Below are 16,346 nucleotides of genomic sequence, written 5' to 3' on the forward strand. Positions count from 1 at the left end.
AGATGGAAGAAAGATCTAAATGTGAGACAAGAATCAATCAAAATCCTAGAGAAGAACACAGGTAACAATCTTCTTGAACTTGGCCGCAGCAACTTCTTGCAAGATACATCTATGAAGGCAAGGGGAACAAAAGCAAAAATGAACTATTGGGACTTCATCAAGATAAAAGGCTTCTGCACAGCAAAAGAAACAGTCAACAAAACTAAAAGACAACCTACAGAATGGGAGAAGATATTTGCAAATGACATGTCAGATAAAGGGCTAGTATCCAAGATCTATAAGAACTTCTTAAACTCAATACCCAAGAAACAAACAATCCAATCATGAAATAGACAAAAGACATGAACATAAATTTCACCTAAGACATACACATGGCCAAAAAGCACATGAGAAAACGCTCCGCATCACTTGCCATCAGGGAAATACAAATCAAAACCACAATGAGATACCACCTCACACCAGTGAGAACGGTGAAAATGAACAAGACAGGAAATAGCAAATGTTGGAGAGGATGTGGAGAAAGGGGAACCCTCTTGCACTGTTGGTGGGAATGTGAACTGGTACAGCCACTCTGGAAAACTGTGTGGACGTTTCTCAAAGAGTTAAAAATAGAGCTACCCATCTAAAAAGAAAAAAAAAAATAGAGCTCCTTATGATCCAGCAATTGCACTACTGGGTATTTACCCCAAAGGTACAGATGCAGTAAAACGTTAGGACACCTGCACCCAATGTTTATAGCAGCAATGTCCACAATAGCCAAACTATGGAAGGAGCCTCGATGTCCATCGACAGATAAATAGATGAAAAAAATGTGGCGTATACACACACACACACACACACACACACACACACACACACACAATGGAATATTACTCAGCCATCAGAAAGGATGAATACCCACCATTTGCTTTGACGTGGATGGACCTGGAGGGTATCATGCTGAGTGTAGTAAGTCAATCGTAGAAGGACAATCATTATATGGTCACTCATATAGAGAATATAAGAAATAATAAAAGGGATTATCGGGGAAAGGAAGGAAAATAAGTGGGAAAAATTAGAGAGGGTGACAAAACATGAGTGACTCCTAACTCTGGGAAATGAACAAGAGGTAGTGGAAGGGGAGCTGGGCAGGGGGATGTGGTGACTGGGTGACGGGCACTGAGAAGGGCACTTGACAGGATATGCACTGGGTGTCACACTATATGATGGCAAATCAAACTTCAGTAAAAAAATATTTAGGGCAGCCCCGGTGGCGCAGCGATTTAGCACTGCCTTCAGCCCAGGGCGTGATCCTAGAGACCCGGGATCGAGTCCCACATCAGGCTCCCTGTCTGGAGCCTGCTTCTCCCTCTGCCGGTGTCTCTGCCTCTTTCTCTCTCTGTGTCTCTCATGAATAAATAAATAAAATCTTAAAAAAAATTATTTAAATAATAAATAAATAAAAATGACGCAGAGGAGGGTCAGAGGGTCTGCAAAGTGAATTAGCATAAGGAAGTAAAAGTAAGAGAGGAGGAAATAACGCGGTAGGAGATAACAAAGTCATAAGAACAGTAGAGCAGGATTTGCTTGTGCTGCTTATACTTTTATTTCATACGAATTACCAATCTTGAAAATGTTTTAAATACAAAAACATCTGCACCTTAATGTTTCCTTAGTATGTGTTTTTTCCTTACTGAAAGGAAGATGTCCACTTTAGTGACCTTCAGGAAAAGCAGTAACTTGGTCATATCCCATCAAAAAGGAGAGGGCAGGATATTTTCTAAAAAGGTAAAAAACCAAAATCATTATTTTTAACTTTTTAAAATAAAAATGTTACTTTACTTGTCCCATGTTAGAACAAGACTTCCAAATGTTTCCACTCTGGCACTTGTTTAAATTCTGAAGGCCACATTTTCACAGCTTCCTAAATGCAAACTTATTGTCTTTTACGAACATAGTTTACTGAGTGTCTAACGAAGTACATACCACCAGGCTCTGTGCAGTGTATGGAGGGGTAGAAGGGGGAAGGGGAACAGGAATAAAAAAGGGTTAAGAAAACCACAGGCCCAAAATGGTTTCACTTCAGTCAGGTCACCACACTGGGGCTTAATAACCTAATTTAACTGCAGTTCCAACCTTCCCTAGAAATGTAGTCTTAACTGGTCAGTCAGGAATTTTCCAATCAATGCTAAGAAGGCAATCTATCCCACGAAGGAAGATGGCATGATCCACTAATAAGACCCCTCTGTCCCCCTCAAAAAGGTGATCTCAAACTGAAATAAATCTTTTTTTTCTGTTCATGACTTCCTTGTACTGCTTTTTAAAACCTTTCTCCTGGGGCGCCTGGGTGGCTCAGTCAGTTGATCCTCTGCCTTTGGCTCAGATCATGATCTCAGGGTCCTAGGATCAAGCCCCACATTGGGATTCCTGCTCAGCAGGGAGTCTGCTTCTCCATCTCCCTGCCGCTCTGCCTGCTATGTGTCTTTGTGCTCTAATACATAAATAAAATATTAAAAAAAAATGTTCCCCCTGTCTGTAGCTCCCTTCTACTTGCCAGCTGCCTAATTCACAAGTCGTTTTATAAAGCCAATTAGATTTACAAATGTACTAGGTTGAATTTTTTTTTAATCAAAGAATTAAGAGGTGTAATCTGTGTCCAAGACTGTTCATTCTATTTGAGGAGACAAAGCACATGTACAAGAAAACAGTAAAAGACAAGCTATTAGTAACTATTGAGAATAAGGGAAAAGAAGGACGTGATAAAGCATAGCAGAAATAACACCAGACTGCAAGAAGTGAAATCTGCATTATAATCCAAATCCTGTTCATAACTTTTTTGAAAAGCTCAGGCAATACATCTGTCTGAACCTTAATTTCCTCAGCAATAAAAACATGGGCTCTCTCAATTGTAACTATTTATGCCACTACTTCATAAATATGGCATTCTTGAATGCCTTTAGTAAAAAAAAAAAAAAAAAAAGTGATAGTTCTTAAGCACCGACATATTATTTTTACTTATAATACCAAAGATGTAAAGACAAAAAACACCAATAAAATTAAAATAGCATCAATTTAATATTTTGCTGGCTGCTCTGTAAAAATTAGATTTCTGATAACTTGAATATGATTATCAATTGTGATAATTCTGAATAAGCGTTTATTATTTTCTTGTAGCTTATCAAAATGAACATTCTAATTTTTTTTTAAATTTTTTTATTTATGATAGTCACAGAGAGATAGAGAAAGAGGCAGAGACACAGGCAGAGGGAGAAGCAGGCTCCATGTACCGGGAGCCCGACGTGGGATTCGATCCTGGGTCTCCAGGATCGCGCCCTGGGCCAAAGGCAGGCGCCAAACCGCTGCGCCACCCAGGGATCCCCAAAATGAACATTCTAATAAATTAACGTTTTCCATTTTTGCACTTCTCTATTTTATACATCTTCTATGATGAACATGCATTTTTTCCAATTAAGTTTTAAAAAATCATAGCTTTATTAAGATATAATTCACATCCCATACAATTTACACATTTATAACATACAATTCGACAGTTTTTGGTACATTCACAAAGTTGTGCAACTCTGTCACAATAGATTTTAGAGTATTTCATCATCACTCCCCACATACCTATGAATTGTCACTTTAAATCCTCTCAGCTCCCTCTCCCCCAACCCCAGGCAACCAGTAAACCACGAATCCACTTTCTGTCTCTCCCTATTCTAAATATTTCATTTAAATGGAATCATACCATATGTGGTCTTTTGGGACTGGCTTATTTTGTTTAGCATAATGTTTTCAAGATATATTCATGTGGTAACATATTATCAACACTTCATTTATTGCCAAAAATATTCCATTGTATCAACATACTACATTTTATCCATTCATCAGCTGATGGACATTTGAGTTGTTCCTACTTTTTGTCTATTGTGACTAATGCCTAAAATATTATTCCTATGCAGGCTTTTTTTTTTTTTTTTTTTTTTTTTTGAACAACTGCCTTCAATTCTTTTCAGTATATCTAGCAGTGGAATTCCTGGGTCATATGCCAATGTGATGCTTAAGTTATTGAGAAACCACATTTTTTACAGTTGCCATACCATTTTCCATTTCCACCAGCAACATATAAGGGTTCCAGTTTCTTCATCTCAAGGTACAAAGTGATATCTCATTGTGGTTTTGATTTGCCATTTCTCTGATGGATAATAAGCATTCTTTCATGTGTTTACTGGCCACCTGTATATTATTTTTGGAGAAATGTCTATTCAGATACTTTGCCATTTTTAAATTAGATTATTTGTCTTTTCATGGAGTTGTAGGTTGCATTATTTTTATATTCAGAAAGCACTTCAGGAGTGCCTGGCTGGCTCAGTGTGCAACTCTTGATCTTTGGGCTCTAAGTTTGAGCCATATGTTGGGTATAGAGATCACTTAAAAACAAAATCTTAAAAAAGAAAAAAAAATTAAAAAGCCTTGAACACATGCTAATTTTTCTGTTTTCTTCTAAATCATTAGGAATGTGATAGGGTTAATATAAAAATTGCAAGTTGTGTTAATAAAGAAATCTTCCCCATTCCTCATATACTCCTTTACTCACCTCTGGGGAGGTAGACTGATTTATCTGTTTGGTAAACTTGGTAATAACTAGGTTTGGCTGGCTCAGCCACCTTTTTTCTTCCTCAAGTGAGCCTGCCTGCAGAGAACACGCTCTGCTCTGCTGTTTTAGCTGGGCAGGTACCTGGACAGGAAAAGACATGGAAGAGATTAAGTACGGATCAAAATATTATATAGGTGGTGGGCAGCCCCAGTGGCTCAGTGGTTCAGTGCTGCCTTCAGTCCAGAGCATGATCCTGGAGACCCGGGATCTAGTCCCACATCGGGCTCCCTGCATGGAGCCTGCTTCTCCCTCTGCCTGTGTCTCTGCCTTTCTCTCTCTCTGTGTCTCTCATGAATAAATAAATAAAATATTTAATATATATATTATATAGATGGACGGTAAGGACAGGTGGGATGGGACAGGCACTTCAATACAGGTACAAAGACCAGGAGTTTTGAGAGGAAACTGTGACAGTCTGGCTGGATGGGGAAAGCATGAGAAGTACCTGGAGACCTACTGAACTCATTATTGCTCCTATTTCAGCTCAAATCCCAAGCCTTATTACCAGTCCCTCAGCAACCCATCTCTCTAACTTTATTCCCTACTAGTCTTCTACAAAATTTCTTCCCTGACTACAATGGGCAACTTATTTACCTCTAAAATTAACAAGGATTTTTAAAAATGAGAGCTATCATATGAGTAAGGGTTCAGTGAAATACACATTGACACAGGCTGCTCAATTTGAAGGTAAATTGGCACAACTTATCAGAAAACAACTTCATGGTATGTAGCAAGAATATTGAAACAGTTAAGACCTAGTAGTTTTATTTCTGAAGATCGATGATAAGAAATAATACCAACAAAAAAAGAAGAAAAGAAAGGGGGGGATCCTCTATGCACAAAGATGATCATAGAGGCATTCTTTTAAAGGTTTATTTTGTTCCAGGAACTGCTCTGCATATTCTGTACACATTACTTAACTTAACCTTGTAAGTCCCATGAAGTGTTATTTCCCCCACTTACATATGCAAAAACTAAAGGGTAAGGTGGTTCAAGAGTCTTCGCCAGGTTTCTGTGGCAGTGAGTGAAAAACTAGAAACAATCTCAATTTTCAATAACAGAGGAGCAACTAAGTAAATTAGCTTATACCTCAAGTGTTACAAAGCCCATAATACGTACATTATGAATCTGTACTAAAATCACAGAAAGTAGAATCTGAAACAAATCATAAATAGGATCTCAACTCTGTTTACATATACTGCAAAGAGACTGAAAGTAAATATACAAAAATGTTAACAGTTCCTTCTCTTGATGAATGGGAATGATCAATGGGAGTAAAAGTGATTTTTTTTGCACTTTTCTGTATTTTGTATATTTAAAGATTATCTTTTTATAATAAAAAAAATTTAAGTTGAATCATGGGGTGCCTGGGTGGCTCAGCTAATTAAGCATCTGACTCTTGGTTTCAGCTCAGGTCGTGATCTCATGACTGTGAGATTGAGCCCCTTGTTGAGCTCCATGCTCAGCACAGAGTCAGCCTGAGATTCTCTCCTTCTCCTTCTGCCCCTCCCCCTGCTTGCAAGCACATGTGTTCACTCTCAAATAAATAAAGCTTTATAAAAAGTTGAATTGGGGTATGAGGGTGGCTCAGTCGGTTAAGTGTCCAACTCTTGTTTTTCAGCTCAGGTCATGATCTCAGGGTCCCAGAATCGAGCCCCGTGTTGGGCTCCAAGCTCAGTGGGAATCTGCTAGAGAACCTCTCTCTCCCTCCGCCTGGGCTCTCTCTTGTGTGCGCAAGTGCACGCTCTCTAAAATAAGTAAATAAAATCTTAAAAAAGAAAGTTGAATCAAGAACACATATTTTTAAAAAATCACTAATAATGGTACTGTTAACCTAAGTACTAATCTTGTTCACTTCTTTAAAAAGAAAATAATACAAGTAAATACAAGGTTATCACAAAAGTTTAGCAAATTTAAAACAAAACACACCATTCATGAAGTGCTTTCTGTAGGCTACACAGAAGGTAGTCACTTTGACAAGCATTATCTCATGTAATACGCTGTGGGTCTTCCTTTTGAGATGTGTGTTTATGCACTATTTCAGAAGACAGCTATTACTTTATTTGTTCTATTTTAGAACCATCAAAGAGTTGCCTGATATTTTTGTCAATAACCTAGAGAAACAGGAGTTCTTAAAAAGCCATTTTTTAAGGGCACAAAGTATACACCATTACTGAGGAACTTCACAGATCTTAGAAATGAACTCATCTCAATTGTTACAGAACCTGTCCCTGTATGTTTACCAAACTCTAAGTCAAAAAGGTAGCATTTGAAATTCCAGTAAAATTAAAAGAATAAAATTCTACGCAATATTTACTGAATTAATTATAAATTATACTGACAATTGTTTTTCATGTATTTTTCTTTTCCTGTCTAAAAAAATTAAAACAAATCTGCATAAAGCTCTTTATGACAATAAGAGATAAAATTATATATATATATATTTGTGATGTGCATTTTTCATTAAATGTTTTGGTGAAAACGCTGATTCTACTGCATTTCCCACAGTACTTAGCATAATACTGATCACCTATGGGCTCAAACATTAGCCATTAAACTGATAGGACCTGATGCTAGGTTTGGATTCATTCACAAGCCACCATATTTCAAAATTATTCACCAAAATGTGCATAAATGTTGTTAAAGTGTACATACCCATATACACTGTAATGTGTAGGTTCATATGGAATATCAGTAAAATTAAATAATGAACTCAACTGGATGAAGTACATGATCCATACAACATCAAACACAATTCTAACGATATTTTTTAAACTTTTTTTTTTTTAATTTTTATTTATTTATGATAGTCACAGAGAGAGAGAGAGAGAGGCAGAGACACAGGCAGAGGGAGAAGCAGGCTCCATGCACTGGGACCCTGACGTGGGATTCGATCCCGGGTCTCCAGGATCGCGCCCTGGGCCAAAGGCAAGCACCAAACCGCTGCGCCACCCAGGGATCCCCTAACGATATTTTTAAATCACAAAACCTAAGCCAGGAATTCTGTAACTTAGTTTCTATTCTTCTTTTGAACAATAAAAACTCATTAATTCTGTCATTTCCGAAGTTATTAGGAAATTTCAAAATGAGTTTAGGCCAATATATTTGCTCTTAATTAAAGTTCTCATAGTCTCACAAAGCCCTTTCAATCCATCCTGCATACCAGAGGCAGATTTCTCTTTTGAAAACAAGTACCTTTGTGTTTTACAATAAAAACAGTGACCTGATACACTTGTGGAATGAATATTTCTTCGTATCTCAAAGATCTATGGTGACATCTCACTTCTGACCAGTATAGCCAGTATCTCCCCTGTCATGTTGTTACCGGCACCAAAACAATTTCTGCATCTCAGATAAGCCCCAGCATCCCCAGCAGACAACTAACTACCAAGGTCTCATTATCTGGTTCTTACTTCCTACCCCATCCGGCTGTCAGTCACTTGCAGCTGCTACCCTACTGCCACGGCCCAGTCCAAGCATACCAAGAACTCCAGACTCCTGAATTTTTGTCTGGCCTAACAGACATATATTGATTTATAGCTATAGCATACTGAAAGTTAACAGAAAGGCAGGTAGAGAGAAAGATGTAAAAGAGAATATGCTTTCTTTTAGTTATTCAAGAGAATGTATTTTTTAATAGATTTTATTTATTTATTCATGAGAGACTCAGAGAGAGACAGAGAAGCAGAGACATAGGCAGAGGGAGAAGCAGGCTTCATGCAGGGAGACTGACATGGGACTCGATCCCAGGTCTCCAGGATCATGCCCTGCGCTGAAGGCGGCGCTAAACCGCTGAGCCATCCGGGCTGCCCAAGAGAAAGTATTTTGATGGGGTTTTGGGAAAAGAAAAAAATGCAAGAGCAAGGTAGTTTGCTCTAGGTTACAAATTCTAAAAGGATAAACTAATAGAAAAAAAAATTGTCCCAGAGAAAGATACCTTACAGTGTTTTAGAAGATTGTTGGTAGAATATGATTTTCCCCAAAGATGTTTTATTTCAGTGGCAAATATTCCCTGAGGAAACATAAACAATAAGAGATACACACTCTAGTACAGCCTATGTTTGTGTACTCAAAGTATACTTGTACTCAGTTTTTTCAGGACATATCCATTGGACATTTGAAGTAGGCTGAGAGATAAATGGATTTGGACTCTAAATTAGAGCTTCTGTTCAACTTTAATTATAGAAAAAAATACTAATTTTTGAATGAGCATTTCACCCTCAAGTTAAAATTTATCTACCTTTTTTCACTTTGGAGCATTATTACTTTTGTAATAGAGAAGGAAGGAAAGAAGGAGTAAGGTTTGTATTCCTCCTCCACTTCTAGGTTATAGTAAACCATGACCTGTTCTGACTTTTGAACTTTCCATATAAAACTGAAGAATAGAAAGAAACCAAAAGGTGAAGTAACGCAGAGTAAGTTTTGGGACATCCCCGATATCTTTCAAATACTCTGAAAAGCTACAACAGAATGGAAACTTTCCAGCAGAGGCTATAAAAAAATACAAAGGACTACATAAGTACATGGAAGCTTTAGTTATAAGACCGACATTCTTAGAATGTCTGTTTCCTCAGCCTCAGTTAAGTGTTCTGAAGCCGACTTTTTGCTTGTTGTTGTTTGTACATACAGGTATATACTCTTTGAAGCTGTCAAGGAAGGCAAAGGTCAAAGCCCTGTTGGGGCCCACCAGGGAAGCCCTATGTTTTCCCCAGGTATGTAGCTGAAAAAGAACAAAAAGCCTGTAGGCATCAAAATCCACAAAATTATAATTAAATAAGAGGCCATTTGATCCAGTTAAAAACTATCTCCTGAATTAAATGCTATTTACTTTAGGTGAATGTGCAACAGATCTTTCTCTGGCTAGTGAAAATATGAGCTTTGGTGGATAGAAGACCTAGCAGATCAATTTTTAAACTAGAGTTCAGATGTAAGACCAAGAAGACAAACCTTTTTTTCTCTCCTCAGCCACAAAACATGTATAATATGATTAACATAAGGAAGTCACATGACCTTGTCTCTAATTGTGGCTCTTTACACTGCTTACCGAATGTTGTAAGTATAATTCTAATTGGGACGGCAAAGAACTCCACAACAACAACAAAATTTTTTAACTATTAGAGCAAATGGAAGCAAGTGATTACTTTGTAAAGTATCAGAAAAAAATAAAGCCTGGTGATTTAATTTGGATTAAGAAGTCACAAATGAATAGAATGCCTTTTCCAGGAAACCAAACTTTGTGATTTACTGATCAGCAGTTTTCACGAACTTCCACTCTTCATCTGAGTTGAAGTCCAGGGAGGAAATCATGATTACTTGGAATGAATCCCTTTAAGACCTGCATTAAATAACCATTTTCATGCTCCACAAGCAGGGGAAAACAAAAAACTGAAGGAAATAATCTTTGGTGCTTCATAAGGTACAGAAGAAATAACTCCACTAGGTTTCAGTAAAGGAAATACATTTTCACAAAAATAAGTTCTCACTGAAAAATCTTAAGCACTGTTTTTCACTTCATCTAAAACCTTTTTTTAAGGGGATCCCTGGGTGGCTCGGCAGTTTAGCGCCTGCTTTTGGCCCAGGGTGTGGTCCTGGAGTCCCAGGATCGAGTCCCACATCGGGCTCCCTATGTGGAGCCTGCTTCTCCCTTTGCCTGTGTATGTGCCTTTCTCTCTCTCTCTCTCTCTCTCTCTCTGTATCTCTCATGAATGAATGAATGAATGAATGAATAAATAAAATCTTTAAAAAAATAAAAATAAAAACTTTTTAAAAAGACTTGTAAAAAAAAAAAGACTTGTACTGTTTTGATACTTGAAGACAAAAATAGCAAGAAAAGTAATGCGTGCATAAAATAAAAATGTGTTATGCTCTCAAATAGTCAGAAACAACAGCATTCTTAATCTTTTCATGAAGTTCACATATTTATTTAGTTAGGTAGAAGTCTTCCAGGAAAAACAGGCTAGTATTCTCATAAGAGAATTTAACAGATACGAAAATTACAAAAAAACGCTAATTCCTAAAATTGCCTAGGTACTGTCGTTTAAAATGTCCAAAGACCAAATGTCAATAAAGGTGACAATATTTGTTGCTTAATGTTTCATTTCAGCATTCTTCTTATGGCCAAAAGAAAAAATTAATTTTGTCAATATTTTGACAGACACATTACTATCTTTCCTTTCCACATGGCTGATGAGATTAAAAACAGGAAGTCCTACAAGATGGCAGGGAGGAGTGGTGTGATGCTACAAAGTTTCCATCTGCAAACATGTGAAGACCAGAATCTTACAACTGTGATTAAACAATTTGAGAAATCTCAAGCTATCATGATTCAGAAGTTTTATGAGACTTTTTTTTTTAGATTGGACAAGATCTTTATTTTTCTTTTATTGAGGTATTATTGACTAGTGATGTATTTCTTCAAAAAATATTACAAATAAATTACTTCAAAAAAATAAATTACTTCGAGTGAGTGAAAAACAAAAGTATTCCCTAGTCAAAAGGAAATATAATTTCCCCCAAGGGAATGATTCCTAAATAAAGAAAAGCCTGTATTCATGTGAATCTTCAAGGCTCTACTGGAGAGAACTCTCTGCAACAGTATCGAGACACAGACATACTGAATATAGAATTTCTCAATAAAAATATAATCTTAAATCTATTAAGATCATCTTTAAAAACTGAAGATTGCCAAACTCTCAATTACTCTTTTTGAAATTAAAAAAAAATTGCTAAGACTACTTTATAGGAACAAAATACATTCTCTCTTACTCAACTAAAATGGTGTCGATGGGCAGTCATCTAGATTTAAATACAAATGAAAACACTGTATTCTCCTACTATAATGTGAACGTATGTCTCATGAAACAATCATCATCCAAACCTCCTTCCTCAATTCTGTCTCTAATCCTTTAATACTCCACACACTGCCCACACTGAGCTAGATCTGTGACTAGACCTTACAGAGGGATTTTGTTTACTGACCAGGTAATTTAAGATTTCTTTAAACCATAAAGGTTGGGAAGGGGGCATTTTTCTTAGATTACATTAAATATTAATTAGTCTTTCAAGTGAATTTCGATGCTAAATGTTAATATTTAATGTAGATGTAAACAGTGCAGATAAAGCAGTATTTAGGGTAGTTTAAATAGGATATACAAGTCAAGGGGTGTCTGGGTGGCTCAGTCGGTTAACCATCTGACTTTTATTTTTTAAGATTTATTTATTCATGAGAGACACAGAAAGAGAGAGAGGTAGAGACATAGGCAGAGGGAGAAGCACGCTCTTCACAGAAGCCCGATGTAGGACTCGATCCTGGATTCTGGGATTACGACCTGAGCCGATGGCAGCTGCCTAAACGCTTAGCTACCCAGGCATCCCAAAGCATCTGACTCTTGATTTCAGCTCAGGTCATGATCTCAAGGTCTTGAGATGGAGCTCCAGATCTATCCATGGCATTTGCTTGAGATTCTCTCCCCCTCTGCCCCTGCCCCTGCGCCAGCTCTCTCTAAAGAAAAAAAAAATACAAGTCAAGATAGGAACAATGATGGGTCCTATTGATTCCACTGAGGTCAGCTAGCTGCAGGGTTTGTTTTCCAACAGAGTATCCTTCAGGTTTAACAGCTCTGAATGAGATGGTTCCATGCAGTCACCACTTGTGTTGCAAACACAACTTAAACAACATATCTAGACAGCATGTCAGTAGTTTTCTATTAAAAGTGCTATCTTGGGATGCCTGGGTGGCTCAGCAGTTGAGTGTCTGCCTTTGGCTCAGGGGTCCTGGGAACAAGTCCCACATCGGGCTCCCTGTGTGCCTCTCTCTCTCTCTGTTGTGTCTCTCATGAATAAATAAATAAAATCTTAAAAAAAAAAAAAAGTGCTATCTTTCCCTCTGGTCACGATCCTAGACTCCTGGAAAAAAAGCCCTGAGTTGGGTTCCCTGCTGAGCGAGGAGTCTGCTTTTCCCTCTGCTCGGTTCTCTCTCTTTCTCTCAAATAAATAAATAAATAAATAAATAAATAAATAAATAAATAAATAAATAAATAAATAAATAAAATCTTTAAAAAAAGTATGATGTTTCCTTTTATTTTTTTTAAGATTTTATTTATTTATTCATGAGAGACACCGGGTGGGGGTAGGGGTTCAGAGACACAGGCAGAGGGAGAAGCAGGCTCCATGCAGGGAGCCTGACGTGGGACTCGATCTCGGGACTCCAGGATCAGGCCCTGGGTTGAAGGCAGCACTAAACCGCTGAGCCACCCAGGCTGCCCTGATGTTTCCTTTAATTTTTTTTTTTTTAAGATTTTATTTATTTATTCATAGAGACACAGAGAGAGAGAAGGAGAGAGAGAGACAGGCAGAGGGAGAAGCAGGCTCCACGCAGGGAGCCCAACGTGGGACTCGATCCTGGGTCTCCAGGATCACACCCCGGGCTGCAGGCGGCGTCAAACTGCTGTGCCACTGGGGCTGCTCTGATGTTTCCTTTTAAATTTACCTAAAGCACCAGACATGTGTTGTTTCCTAGTAATCAGACTCCCAGCATCTTAGAGCCAAAAAATACACTCCTTCTTTCTAAATTTTACTGAAAAGATTTTCTCTTTCCTTCGACCAACAACACTGTAATACAGAGAAGCACATGTACAAAACAGCCATACCTGAAACTGACTCAGAAAATAAGTCTACGACTGCAGGAACTCTCCCTGTTCACAGTAAAGTCCAATCTTCTTGTAAGTCTTCCAGCTCTCCCTCCTTAATATAGACAGGTAAAGGAGACAGAGACTCACACAGGACTGACATTGTTGACATGCAGATATAAATAACTGTAACAATGACACCCCAGGAAATGACTGAGTATTCTAATTATCTTACAGCCCTCACAAAACATGCACTTGGGCACCTGTTTATCCTCCTCAGTATGATACAGTCAACATTAAGGCAAAGAGATTTCTTGGAACTTTCTTCCTGCCACACAAACTTCTCAGTCTGAACATCACAGCACTTTAGGAAAAGGATTTTTAAAATTATCCCACTGGGTTTACCCCAGACTCTCAGGGTAGGAAGACATCTTTAAAAGCCCACAGGAGGGAATCCCTGGGTGGCTCAGCAGTTTGGCGCCTGCCTTTGGCCCAGGGCATGATCCTGGAGTCCCGGGATCGGGTCCCGTGTTGGGCTCCCAGCATGGAGCCTGCTTATCTCTCTGCCTCTGTGTGTGTGTGTCTATAATTAATAAATAAATAAATAAATAAATAAATAAATAAATAAATAAATAAATCCCATAGTAGCTCTGTGCTGCCCACTGAGGTTCTATCCATTGGCTAGCTATGTGTAGCTTCTGAGCACTTGAAATGGGCTGGTCTGAATTCAAATGTACTCTAGGTATAAAAACCAGATTTTGTGGCTCAGGAGGTTGGGCATCTGCCTTTGGTTCAGGTCATGATCTCAGGGTCCTGTGACTGAGCTTCTCCCTCTCCCTCTGCCTCTCCCTCCCTCCTGCACTTGCTCTCTCTCAAAATGAATAAGTAAAATCTTAAACCAGATTTTGTAGATTAAGTATAAAAGAATGCAAAATATCTCATTATTAACTTACCAAACTGATTACATCTGAAATTGTATCGGTTCAATAAAATATATTATTAAAAATAATCTCAGTTGTTTCTCTTTTTATTTAGGAAACTTTACATTGCTCATGCGGTTTGCATTACAGTTAGATTGTTACAGACCTACATCCCTATAGCAATGCTTAGAGACTTACAGCCTTAGTTCTGACAGCAAACAAGAGCTATCACCTGACATTTTCCAATTACAACTGCCTTTTAAAAGCCAAAAGAGGGATGCCTGGGTGGCTCAGGGATTGAGCAACTGCCTTTGGCTCAAGGTGTGATCCTGGGGCCTGGGATCATCCCATATCAGGCTCCTTGTGGAGAGCCTGCTTCTTCCTCTGCCGGTGTCTCTGCCAGCCCCCTCCCCACCTCTCATGAATAAATAAAATCTTAAAAAAAAAAAAAAAAAAAAAGAGGGGCTCCTGGGTGGTTCAGTCACTCGGGCTCTGACTTTTGGTTTAGGTCATGATCTCAGGGTTGTGGGCATCTAGTCCCACGCGGGGCTCCTCACTTATTGGGAGTCTGCTTCTATTCCTCTCTATCTCTAAATAAATAGATCCTTAAAAAAATAATTTAAAAAATCAAAAGAAAATGTATTTTCTGGATTCAATCCATTGAGATTATAATAACAACTTAAGAAGAATGTAAAAACAGAATCACTTTGCCCTGACAACATTTTAAAGATTGAGTTCAAAAAGGCAAAAATAGGGATCCCTGGGTGGCGCAGCGGTTTAGCGCCTGCCTTTGGCCCAGGGCGCGATCCTGGAGACCCGGGATCGAATCCCACGTCAGGCTCCCGGTGCATGGAGTCTGCTTCTCCCTCTGCCTGTGTCTCTGCCTCTCTCTCTCTCTCTCTGTGACTATCATAAAAAAAAAAAAAAAAAAAAGGCAAAAATAGCACAGGATGCAGAAACTACACCTCTTAAGAAAGTAATGTGGGAAATACACAAACCAAATTTTTCTAATAAAATCTGAATGTTGATTATAAGGTAGATCTTTCAAGTGAAATTAACATTTCTTTCATTTTCAGTACCTAGGGCCTCAGAAAAGATAAAATAGGTATGATCCTGTCTTTAATATTCAAGCACCTTCAACCACAAGCAACCACCAACATTATAAAAAGGGAAATACTTGTAACCTAATTCTCTTGTTCAAAACTAAAAAGAAGAAAAACAAAAATCCCACAAAAACCCCACAACTCAAAAGCAAAATCAGAAACACCAGTTTCTTTGGGGGTGAGTAGGCTACCACAAACCTTATGAAATAAGAAAACATTATTTTAAAATAAATACCTCAATATTTTTAGAAGTGTATTTTAAAAGCGAGAAATCCACAACACAGGGCCACCTGGGTGGCTCAGCGGTTGAGCATCTGCCTTCGGCTCAGGACGTGGGATCGAGTCCCATATCAGGTTCCTTGCAGGAAGCCTGCTTCTCCCTCTGCCTGGGTCTCTCATGAATAAATAAATAATTCTTTTTTTTTAAACATTTTTTTAAAAGATTTTATTTATTTTTTTCATGAGAGACACAGAGAGAGACAGAAACACAGGCAAGAGAGAGAAGCAGGCTCCCTGCAGGGAGCCTGACGTGGGACTCGAACGCGGGATCCCAGGATCGCGCCCTGGGCTGAAGGCAGGCGCTCCACCGCTGAGCCACCCACGTGTCCCAATAAATAAAATCTTAAAAAAAAAAAAACATATTTCTAGAGGCGAATCATTTATTTCTCTATCATAAGAAATCTTTCTTATTTATTTGATTTTAAAATATTCGCCCGCCCCCCCCGTCGTTTAAGGAAAAAAAAAAAAAAAAGGAACTGTATTTCTGAATCCATGAATATACTATTAAAAGGGTAAAGCAGGAGACAGCTCTTTCAAGAATGGAAGTGAAAAGCTTTCTCAGGTGTGCGGACCGGGCCAGTCACTTCTAGAAAACTGCCAATGGGGAAGCCATTAAAAAAAAAAAAAAAAAAAGAATTTGTGGACATTTAGACCAAGGAGTCCCCAAGGCTTCCCCAACAGTTGGCGAGATACTTTCTATGCCCAAAAAGCCATTATAAAATTTGTGGCTGTGAATTTCTTGATCCATTTTGAGATTCAGCAGCTGAGTACCCTCCTCAGA

General features: G+C 38.3%; 1 protein-coding gene across 13 annotated transcripts in view; it reads right to left on the reverse strand.

The window, feature by feature from the left end:
- The window catches only part of CNST (consortin, connexin sorting protein), a 121,736-nt gene that overhangs the window by 104,322 nt on the left and 1,068 nt on the right, over positions 1–16,346 (reverse strand). For 3 of the 13 annotated variants that reach the window (XM_026003418.2, XM_026003421.2, XM_072732807.1), the window contains exons 2-3: positions 4,577–4,717; positions 1,640–1,759 (exon numbers count right to left, since the gene is read on the reverse strand). The exons of 3 other annotated variants lie outside the window; for them this stretch is intronic. The gene's annotated coding sequence lies outside the window, so the exon portion shown is untranslated. Of the gene's footprint in view, positions 1–1,639; positions 1,760–4,079; positions 4,216–4,576; positions 4,718–16,346 lie in introns of all 13 variants that reach the window. 7 more of the 13 variants (XM_072732814.1, XM_072732811.1, XM_072732808.1 and 4 more) reach the window with 3 other exon arrangements.

Source organism: Vulpes vulpes, chromosome 13, assembly GCF_048418805.1.
Source record: "Vulpes vulpes isolate BD-2025 chromosome 13, VulVul3, whole genome shotgun sequence".
Taxonomy (NCBI): Eukaryota; Metazoa; Chordata; class Mammalia; order Carnivora; family Canidae; genus Vulpes; species Vulpes vulpes.